Source organism: Triticum dicoccoides, chromosome 5A, assembly GCF_002162155.2.
Source record: "Triticum dicoccoides isolate Atlit2015 ecotype Zavitan chromosome 5A, WEW_v2.0, whole genome shotgun sequence".
Classification (NCBI taxonomy): domain Eukaryota; kingdom Viridiplantae; phylum Streptophyta; class Magnoliopsida; order Poales; family Poaceae; genus Triticum; species Triticum dicoccoides.
In genome coordinates this window covers 366386715-366398561 of record NC_041388.1, presented here as the reverse complement: position 1 = coordinate 366398561, position 11847 = coordinate 366386715, and positions in this window count along the sequence as shown.

The window sequence follows — 11847 nt, the reverse complement described above, 5'->3', positions numbered from 1 at the left end:
CCGCGCCGGCGTGCCCTCAAGCCCGCACGCGCCCCCACTTTCCTCCTCCCCGTGCGTGCACGACCGCAGCGGCCGTCGTGCCCGCCTGCCTTCGCATCGCCCGCCACTGCTGCGGCAGCTGCTACCTCTGCCGCACCCCCCCGCTGCCCAGCATCGCCGGCGCCCCCCCATTCCGGCCACCCTCGCCGCGGTTCCGGTCGTCGCCCGGCGCCGGCGCCCGTCTGTGCCACTAGACCCTCTCCTGGGTCGGACGCCCGCAAGCCCACTCGCCCGCTAAGACCCCTTCGGGCCACTGACCAGAGGGGCCCCAGCCCCAGAACGATTAAAGAAAAAAAAAGAATTAATATATATATATAATAAATAAATTAATAATAAAATTAATTAATTAATTAATTTAATTAATTAACTAATTAATTAACTTATCTAATCTTGTTTAGTTTAACTAATTAAGATTAATTAACCTAATAAATAGTTACCCTAATTGTTAATTAGCTAAACAATCCCTAACAGGTGGGACCCACCTGTCAGGTTGACCAAGTCAACTGCTGACGTCATGCTGACATCATGATGACGTCAGCAGACACTATTCTGGATAATGTTGATTAAATTAATTAAATAAATCCTAAAAATGATTTAAAGCTTTTAAAATTAATATAAGGTAAACCGTAGCTCGGATCGAAAAACTTTGTACATGAAAGTTGCTCAGAACGACGAGACGAATCCGGATACGCGGTCCGTTCGTCCGCCACACCCCCCTAACCTATCGAACCCGCAACTTTCCCCCTCCGGCTCCTCTGCCCGAAAACGCGAAACACCGGGAATACTTTCCCGGATGTTTTCCCCCCTTCACCGGTATCACCTACTACCGTGTTAGGGCACACCGAACACCGCGTATTGCCTTGTTATATTTTGTGATGCTTTGTTTGCTCTGTAATCATTATTTCTTCCCCCTCTTCTCTCCGGTAGACTACGAGACCGACGCTGCTGCTGACCAGTTCGACTACGGAGTTGACGACCCCTCTCTCTTGCCAGAGCAACCAGGCAAGCCCCCCCCTTGATCACCAGATATCGCCTATTCTCCTCTATACCGCTTGCATTAGAGTAGTGTAGCATGTTACTGCTTTCGTTAATCCTATTCTGATGCATAGCCTGACATTGTCGCTACATCTGTTGATACCTTACCTGCAATCCTAAATGCTTAGTATAGGATGCTAGTTTATCATCATTGGCCCTACATTCTTGTCAGTCTGCCTTGCTATACTATCGGGCCGTGATCACTTGGGAGGTGATCACGGGTATATATACTATACATACATACATACTATACAGATGGTGACTAAAGTCGGGTCAGCTCATTGAGTACCCGCAAGTGATTCTGACGAGGGGGCTGAAAGGACAGGTGGCTCCATCCCGGTAGAGGTGGGCCTGGGTTCCCGACGGCCCCCGACTGTTACTTTGTGGCGGAGCGACAGGGCAGGTTGAGACCACCTAGGAGACAGGTGGGCCTGGCCCTGTTCGGCGTTCGCGGATACTTAACACGCTTAACGAGATCTTGGTATTTGATCTGAGTCTGGCTACGAGCCTATACGCACTAACCATCTACGTGGGAGTAGTTATGGGTATCCCGACGTCGTGGTATCAGCCGAAGCACTTCGTGACGTCAGCGACTGAGCGGCGCGCGCCGGGTTGGACTGCGTTAACGCAACTTCCTTTGTAATGGAGGTTGCTAGGTCTGCTCACCGGCCGCGTACGCAACGTGCAGGTGTGCTCAGGGCGATGGGCCCAGACCCCTGTGCGCTTAGGTTTAGACTGGCGTGCTGGCCTCTCTGTTGAGCCTAGGTGGGGCTGCGACGTGTTGATCTTCCGAGGCCGGGCATGACCCAGGAAAGTGTGTCCGGCCAAATGGGATCGAGCGTGTTGGGTTATGTGGTGCACCCCTGCAGGGAAGTTAATCTATTCGAATAGCCGTGATCTTCGGTAACAGGACGACTTGGAGTTGTACCTTGACCTTATGACAACTAGAACCGGATACTTAATAAAACACACCCTTCAAAGTTCCACAGACAACCCGGTGATCGCTTTTCCGCAGGGCGACGAGGAGAGGATCGCCGGGTAGGGTTATGCTATGCGATGCTACTTGGAGATGCTACTTGGAGATGCTACTTGGAGGACTTCCATCTATTCTCTTCTACATGCTGCAAGACGGAGGCTGCCAGAAGCGTAGTCTTCGATAGGACTAGCTATCCCCCTCTTATTCCGGCATTCTGCAGTTCAGTCCACTGATATGGCCTCCTTACACATATACCCATGCATATGTAGTGTAGTTCCTTGCTTGCGAGTACTTTGGATGAGTACTCACGGTTGCTTTCTCCCCCCTTTTCCCCCTTTCCTTTTCTTTCTGGTTGTCGCAACCAGATGCTGGAGCCCTGGAGCCAGACGCCACCGTCGACGACGACCCCTACTACACCGGAGGTGCCCCTACTACGTGCAGCCCGCTGACGACGTCCAGGAGTAGTTAGGAGGATCCCAGGCAGGAGGCCTGCACCTCTTTCGATCTGTATCCCAGTTTGTGCTAGCCTTCTTAAGGCACACTTATTTAACTTATGTCTGTACTCAGATATTGTTGCTTCCGCTGACTCGTCTATGATCGAGCACTTGTATTCGAGCCCTCGAGGCCCCTGGCTTGTATTATGATGCTTGTATGACTTATTTTATTTGTAGAGTTGTGTTGTGATATCTTCCCGTGAGTCCCTGATCTTGATCGTACACATTTGCGTGCATGATTAGTGTACGATTGAATCGGGGGCGTCACAAGTTGGTATCAGAGCCGACTGCCTGTAGGAATCCCCCTTTCCAACTCCTTGGCCGAAGTTGAGTCTAGTCATTGCAAAACTTTTACTAACTTGGCTGTGTGCCTTACGGGCCCACGTCGCCATTGGGTGGTAGTAAGATCTTTTATTCCTCGACCTATGCTCTGGGACTCTGACATCTCTTCTATTCGGGTTAAACGATTTTTACTAAAATTTGACTTTAGGTTCTCAAAAATACTTTCTCCCGGAGAGCCCCTTCAGTCCAGGTGATCGCCGGCTACACCAGAAGATTTCGAAGTTACTCGCCGAAACTCTTTTGAGACTTTGTGCCCGTTGCCTTTGCAATTCCCTACCATCGAAATATCCCTATGGATAAATACATACACTTGACGTTCTTACTTTTATTCTTAGTTGATCTTGTTATTACAAGATACCCCAAAATTCTCTCTATTGGTCCGAGAATATCTTGTGCCTACTGTCTTGCAATTCCTTGTCACCTGAATACCCCTATGGATAATTCTCGCACTTGTCGAGTAACCGCTTATCCCCAGTTGTTCATGTGTTTCACGAAAGTCTTCAAAATAATATTCGATCTTCCGAAAATCCTCTAGAGCCTTTGGCTCTTGAAATTCTTGCTTGCTTGCATTATGGTTAATCCCATAAGTCTCGTAGTCTTAATGACATTCCTTGTCATTATCATTTTGAGTCTGTTGACTCAATCTTCTGCGAATACACGCAATCAGCATTGATCCTTATAAATTACTTTTCCGGCTGAGCCTCCATTCTTTTAACTGGAATTGGTTCTCGACCAATCCAATTGTCGTTGATTGTACCCTAAGGCTATTCAACTTATCCATCCCTAATCAGAGCATTGCTTCTGATCCCTTGATTTGGAAATCATAATTCCTTTGCATTTGACAATTGAGTTAGTCAATTGTTTCTATAATCTGCTTCCTCTAGTTGAGTACCGATGCTCACTTCAGATCCCTTGTGGGCCACCAGATCCCTTGTTGGATTTTATCTGACAACACCCTTCATATTCAATAACCTTGTGGGCCTTTTCTCGGATACATAATGCCTTTGGTAAATTGTATCGTCTGCTTTCTCAACCATGCTTTGCCTTCGAGCTTGAGTTATTTACTTCTAAAGATTCTGGTATATGATTCTAAGATGCCCAGATGGGTTGAACCTATGCCTTCCTTAATATGTGTGAACTCGAAAGTTTTTCACGAGTCGTACTCTTCTGGTATTTTGCCAGATAAGATTTCAACGCTATAACTTCATCGAAAGCGAGAAGTGAATGAAAGGGTATGCATTGGAGAAGTGGGAGTCGACCTTGAACTTGTGTTCATGCCCATGGACACGATGTAGATCTTATCATTAAAGCTTCTTTTAAATAAATTATTCCTTTGGTATAAGTTCATCTTATATCTAGGATCTGGTCTTTTGCAACCGTGGTTCCGACCATGATTGTTCTTCTTTGATCTCATTTCTTGGACAAGTTAAAAACAATTGTCTTCTATGGATCAATACACCAGTCCCACCTTTACTTTGATCTTGTGACGAGTATTACCCCCCTGGTATCTCGAGATTATCATGGAACTGCATAACTCCTTATGAGTTCTTCATCAAGTGCTACCTTCCCACTGATTCCAATTTTTCGCGGGCTCTGAGTTATTGAACACTCAAAAACACCGATAACTGAACTGAGTCCGCTCTTCGGTTCAACAACTCTTCAGTAAGCTTCTATAAGTACGAGTTTGTACCCGATCACGCCATTCCTAGCCTGTTTGGCTATATCATTGTCGTGACGATTCTAACTGTGCTACCTGGTCCTTATTCTCGGAGCACCAATTTTCGACGATGAACTAACCTTACGTCGATCCTCATCGTCATACCATTTCGCCTTGAACAACAAGCTTGGTTTCGAGTTGTGTCGTACCCTTGGTTCCAATAACCTTTCACTTCATCATTACTTTGACTTGATGTCGTCGCCGATCGATTACATCTTCATGAACTCTCGCGACAAATGTGTCGTGATCATCATGAGCACTATGAGCTCTTCCAGGATATCGATTGAATTCATGATGAGAAATACCATCCTTGCCCTCGGTGATCTGTATTATCATCGACCACTTTATTGACTTCCCTCCAACACAAACTTGTCGTGTTTTGTGTTATACCTTGAGTTCCTTGCTATCCAGCATCTGTTCTTCTTTACCTTGGAGTATTACCCTTTACATGTCAAGAGTGTGGCAAGAAATTCACCACCCTTAAGAATTCTTGACACAAGTGATACTTATTAACATCACCATTCTTTCCTTGGTCCTCGTGTTGTTTCTAACCGGAAAACCGACAAATGGTCTGTGAGGTGTAAATTCTAAACTTCTAGCAACCCTATTGCATTGAAGTTTATTACTTATTAAATCGTCATTCGAACATTGATCGTGCTACCTAGTCCAGATTCCTGGGTACACCCTTCTATCATTGTTCAGTTGTGTATGTTTCCCTCGAGCATACATCATTACATCATTTGATCCGCCAAATGATTATCTCCTTGTTCACATAATTGTGGAAATCCATCTTTTTGGAATTCTCGATGAATGGTCGCTGAGTCCATCATCCACATCCTCATCTTCTCCTTGGTTAATGATGAACTATTGTTTCGAAACTTGCTCCTATAGTTCATTTCCCGAGAATCTTACAATGTCATCTCGCCAATTGTGTTACACCTTTTCTTCTCAGGCATCCTGAGTTTGACATATCCTAACACCAATCAGATCTGAATCTCGGTCAGATATGATGGTTGGGATATATTTTCAAGAGTTATAACAATGGTCTTTATGTGACCGGTAAGGTGATGACATGCCTAGCGCACCGGGCCGGAGGACCCATTGTTATAGTTTTCCTTTTTAGCAAGGTTAATCATTCTTCCATGAGGAAATTGTAAGACTTATTCTATAGGTTGTTTCCGATGGATCCTTTGTATCCAAAGTCCGACCTTTGCTTGAAGACCATGTCAATGCTATCTCGAAGCATGTCTGTGATACTCCGATTTTCAACAAGAACATTTAAAGCAAATGCTAAATTTTCCTTATCAATTATCCAAACACCTTTGTATGGATAGTGTCATGAAATTTCTCTCCCCTTACCTAAAGGGTTTTCTACATGATATCCTGCCACGGATACCATGCTCTGCTTATCCTTGGGAAGGATATATCCCTGAATTATGTGACTAAGACACATTTTTCCTTTCCATCGCCTGATTAATCTGATAATCATATGTCCTTTCCATTGTTTGGTTTAACCTTTCTTGAGGTCTATATGATCTAAGCAGTAATATTCTTCTGCTTATGTAAACACCTTGGTGTACGACCGTGTCAGTAAGACCCTGTTACTATTGTTGATGACATTTCGGTAGCCACCGATGGACGAGAACCTTGCCTATTGGCCCGCCTCGTTCAACGAGCAGGAAAATGGTTCTCTTCGTCCCTCGCCCTTGGTACCGATGTTGTTGCCGACATAACCGGCAGACTACCCTCTAGCATGCCTTGCTTACATGATCGTGCAAGATGTCACTGTCCTTACTACTTTTAATCCACATGGTGGGCCCATAACCCACAGTTCCACAGGATCGAAACCTGACTCTCCTGTACCCCCCTGTACCCAAGGTTGTTCCTCGCGCGTGGCCTCGTATGTAATTCATGAGCCACCTTCAATCTGGTATCAGACAAATACTTATTCTCGTGGCTTCGAACCCCTTTCACGCCACATATCAGACATCGAACGATTGCCTGCCCGCTCGAAACTTCCCAGGATACCTCCTTACTCTGCTCTTGATATTTTCTTAAGTTTCAATTCGAGAGTTACTTCCGCCACCCTCCCCGATGTTATCGACCAGATAGTCAAACCTGCAGAGGTCCATTCTCTCGGAATACCCACCCTTTATCCTTTCGTAAGTACGATGGAACCCCGAAGAAAGGACGACAAACTTCATCATGATGACCTGAAGGAGAGGACTGAAGACATCAATGTAATGGGTCGACCTCTTCGAGAAGAGCTACTATGATCGAGAAGAATCGTTAGAATTTCGTAACCAGACCCCTTCCCCCTTATAACCGATCCTAAATCTCGGGACGAGATTTCTTGTAGTGGAGGAGAATTGTGACGCCCGGGTAATTAAGCTACAGTGATTCCCCGCTAATGATGCCACGTCACCACGGTTACTGTGATAAACTCTCGATAGTTCAGAACCGAAACAAATTCAAAATTTAAATAAAAGAAAACAATAAAAGTTTTTAAAAATTAAAATAAAAATGTTCGGTGGTTGCCAAATATTACAAAGATAATTATGGTGTAAGGTTCACAATTTTATAAAATGCCTAAGTGTTTATAAATAAATAAAAACAGAAAAGAAAATAAAAAAAAAAGAAAAGGAAAGGAAAGGAAAAGTTTAATTAAATATAAAATAAAAATAAGTAAATAATAAAATAAATAAAAACAATAAATATAATTAATAAAATTAAAAATGATTTAATAAAATTAATTATTAAGTAATTAATTAATTAATTAATTAATTAATTAAGTTAATTAATCCTAATTAGATTAACCTAAACCCTAATTAATTTAATTAGAGAATGACAGGTGGGTCCCACTGGACCCACATGTCAGGGTTGACTCAGTCAACCCCTGTTGACTGCTGACGTCAGCATGACATCATGCTGACGTCATAAATACATTTTTTTCGAATTAATTAAATAAATAATTAAATTCCAAAATTATTAAAATCTTTTAAAAATCATATCTTTTAATCCGTAACTCGGATTAAAATATTTTCAACATGAAAGTTGCTCAGAACGACGAGACGAATCCGGATACGCAGTCCGTTCGTCCGCCACACACCCCTAACCTATCGAACTCGCAACTTTCCCCCTCCGGCTCCTCTGCCCGGAAACACGAAACACCGGGAATACTTTCCCGGATGTTTTCCCCCTTCACCGGTATCACCTACTACCGCGTTAGGGCACACCGAACACCGCGTATTGCCTTGTTATATTTTGTGATGCTTTGTTTGCTCTGTATTCATTATTTCTTCCCCCTCTTCTCTCCGGTAGACTACGAGACCGACGCTGCTGCTGACCAGTTCGACTACGGAGTTGACGACCCCTCTCTCTTGCCAGAGCAACCAGGCAAGCCCCCCCCTTTGATCACCAGATATCGCCTACTCTTCTCTATACTGCTTGCATTAGAGTAGTGTAGCATGTTACTGCTTTCCGTTAATCCTATTCTGATGCATAGCCTGTCATTGCTGCTACAGTCATTGATACCTTACCCGCAATCCTAAATGCTTAGTATAGGATGCTAGTTTATCATCATTGGCCCTACATTCTTGTCAGTCTGCCTTGCTATACTATCGGGCCGTGATCACTTGGGAGGTGATCACGGGTATATACTATACATACATACATACTATACAGATGGTGACTAAAGTCGGGTCAGCTCATTGAGTACCCGCAAGTGATTCTGACGAGGGGGCTGAAAGGACAGGTGGCTCCATCCCGGTAGAGGTGGGCCTGGGTTCCCGACGGCCCCCGACTGTTACTTTGTGGCGGAGCGACAGGGCAGGTTGAGACCACCTAGGAGACAGGTGGGCCTGGCCCTGTTCGGCGTTCGCGGATACTTAACACGCTTAACGAGATCTTGGTATTTGATCTGAGTCTGGCTACGAGCCTATACGCACTAACCATCTACGTGGGAGTAGTTATGGGTATCCCGACGTCGTGGTATCAGCCGAAGCACTTCGTGACGTCAGCGACTGAGCGGCGCGCGCCGGGTTGGACTGCGTTAACGCAACTTCCTTTGTAATGGAGGTTGCTAGGTCTGCTCACCGGCCGCGTACGCAACGTGCAGGTGTGCTCAGGGCGATGGGCCCAGACCCCTGTGCGCTTAGGTTTAGACTGGCGTGCTGGCCTCTCTGTTGAGCCTAGGTGGGGCTGCGACGTGTTGATCTTCCGAGGCCGGGCATGACCCAGGAAAGTGTGTCCGGCCAAATGGGATCGAGCGTGTTGGGTTATGTGGTGCACCCCTGCAGGGAAGTTAATCTATTCGAATAGCCGTGATCTTCGGTAACAGGACGACTTGGAGTTGTACCTTGACCTTATGACAACTAGAACCGGATACTTAATAAAACACACCCTTCAAAGTTCCACAGACAACCCGGTGATCGCTTTTCCGCAGGGCGACGAGGAGAGGATCGCCGGGTAGGGTTATGCTATGCGATGCTACTTGGAGATGCTACTTGGAGATGCTACTTGGAGGACTTCCATCTATTCTCTTCTACATGCTGCAAGACGGAGGCTGCCAGAAGCGTAGTCTTCGATAGGACTAGCTATCCCCCTCTTATTCCGGCATTCTGCAGTTCAGTCCACTGATATGGCCTCCTTACACAGATACCCATGCATATGTAGTGTAGTTCCTTGCTTGCAAGTACTTTGGATGAGTACTCACGGTTGCTTTCTCCCCCCTTTTCCCCCTTTCCTTTTCTTTCTGGTTGTCGCAACCAGATGCTGGAGCCCTGGAGCCAGACGCCACCGTCGACGACGACCCCTACTACACCGGAGGTGCCCCTACTACGTGCAGCCCGCTGACGACGTCCAGGAGTAGTTAGGAGGATCCCAGGCAGGAGGCCTGCACCTCTTTCGATCTGTATCCCAGTTTGTGCTAGCCTTCTTAAGGCACACTTATTTAACTTATGTCTGTACTTAGATATTGTTGCTTCCGCTGACTCGTCTATGATCGAGCACTTGTATTCGAGCCCTCGAGGCCCCTGGCTTGTATTATGATGCTTGTATGACTTATTTTATTTGTAGAGTTGTGTTGTGATATCTTCCCGTGAGTCCCTGATCTTGATCGTACACATTTGCGTGCATGATTAGTGTACGATTGAATCGGGGGCGTCACACTCTAGTGTAAAATTATTTGTACTAGGTTATAGAGCTAGTTCAACTCTAGTGTAAAATTATTTGAACTAGCTTGTAGAACTAGTTCAACTCTATGTAAAATTATTTGTACTAGGTTATAGAGCTAGTACAACTCTAGTGTATAATTATTTGTACTAGGTGATAGAGCTAGTTCAACTCTAGTGTCAAATTATTTGTACTAGGTTATAGAGCTAGTTCAACTCTATGGTAAAACTATTTGAACTAGCCTGTAGAGCTAGGTCAACTCTAGTGTAAAATTATTTGAACTAGCTTGTAGAGCTACTTCAACTCTAGTGTAAAATTATTTGTACTAGGTTACAGAGCTAGTTCAACTCTAGGGTAAAATGATTTAAACTAGCTTGTAGAGCTAGTTTAACTCTAGTGTAAAGTTATTTCAAGTAGAGCTAGTTCGACTCTAGTATGATATTATATAAACTAGCTTGTAGATATAGCTCAACTCCACTGTAAAATTATTTATACTAGGCTATAGAGCTAGTTTAACTCTAGTGTAAAATTACTAGAACTAGATTGTAGATCTAGTTCAAATCTAGTGTAAAATTATTTGAACTTGCTTGTAGAGCTAGGTCAACTCTAGTGTAAAATTATTTGAACTAGTTTGCAGAGCTAGTTCAACTCTAGTGTAATATTATTTGAACTAGCCAGTTCAACTCTAGTGTATAATTACTTGTATTAGGTGATAGAGCTAGTTCAACTCTAGTGTAAAATTAGTTGAACAAGCTAGTTCAACTCTAGTGTATAATTATTTGTACTAGGTGATAGAGTTAGTTCAACTCTATTGTCAAATTATTTACACTAGGTTATAGATCTAGTTCAACTCTACTGTAAAACTATTTGAACTAGCGTGTTGAGCTAAGTCAACTCTAGTGTGAAATTATTTTAACTAGCTTGTAGAGCTAGTTCAATTCTAGTGTAAAATTATTTGTACTAGGTTATAGAGCTAGTTCAACTCTAGTGTAAAATTATTTGAACTAGCTTGTAGAGCTAGTTCAACTCTAGTGTCAAATTAGTTGTACTAGGATGTGGAGCTAGTTCAACTCTAGTGTAAAATTATTTGTACTAGGTTATAGAGCTAGTTCAACTCTAGTGTATAATTATTTGTACTAGGTGATAGAGCTAGTTCAACTCTAGTGTCAAATTATTTGTACTAGGTTATAGAGCTAGTTCAACTCAATTGTAAAACTATTTGAACTAGCCTGTATAGATAGGTCAACTCTAGTGTAAAATTATTTGTACTAGGTTATGGAGCTAGTTCAACTCTAGTGTATAATTATTTGTACTAGGTGATAGAGCTAGTTCAACTCTAGTGTAAAATTATTTTAACTAGCTTGTAGAGCTAGTTCAACTCTAGTGTAAAATTATTTCTACTAGGTTATAGAGCTAGTTCAACTCTAGTGTAAAATTATTTGAACTAGCTTGTAGAGCTAGTTCAACTCTAGTGTAAAATTATTTCTACAAGGTTATAGAGCTAGTTCAACTCTAGTGTATAATTATTTGTACTAGGTGATATAGCTAGTTCAACTCTAGTGTCAAATTATTTGTACTAGGTTATCGAGCTAGTTCAACTCAATTGCAAAACTATTTGAACTAGCCTGTATAGATAGGTCAACTCTTGTGTAAAATTATTTGAACTAGCCTGTAGAGCTAGTTCAACTCTAGTGTAAAATTATTTGTACTAGGTTACAGAGCTGGTTCAACTCTAGGGTAAAATGATTTGAACTAGCTTGTAGAGCTAGCTTAACTCTAGTGTAAAGTTATTTCAACTAGAGCTAGTTCGACTCTGGTGTAATATTATTTGAACTAGCTTGTAGATATAGCTCAACTCCACTGTAAAATTATTTAAACTAGGTTATGGAGCTAGTTTAACTCTAGTGTAAAATTACTTGAACTAGATTGTAGATCTAGTTCAACTCTAGTGTAAAATTATTTGAACTTGCTTGTAGAGCTAGGTCAACTCTAGTGTAAAATTATTTGAACTAGCTTGCAGAGCTAGTTCAAATCTAGTGTAATATTATTTGAACTAGCTAGTTCAACTCTGG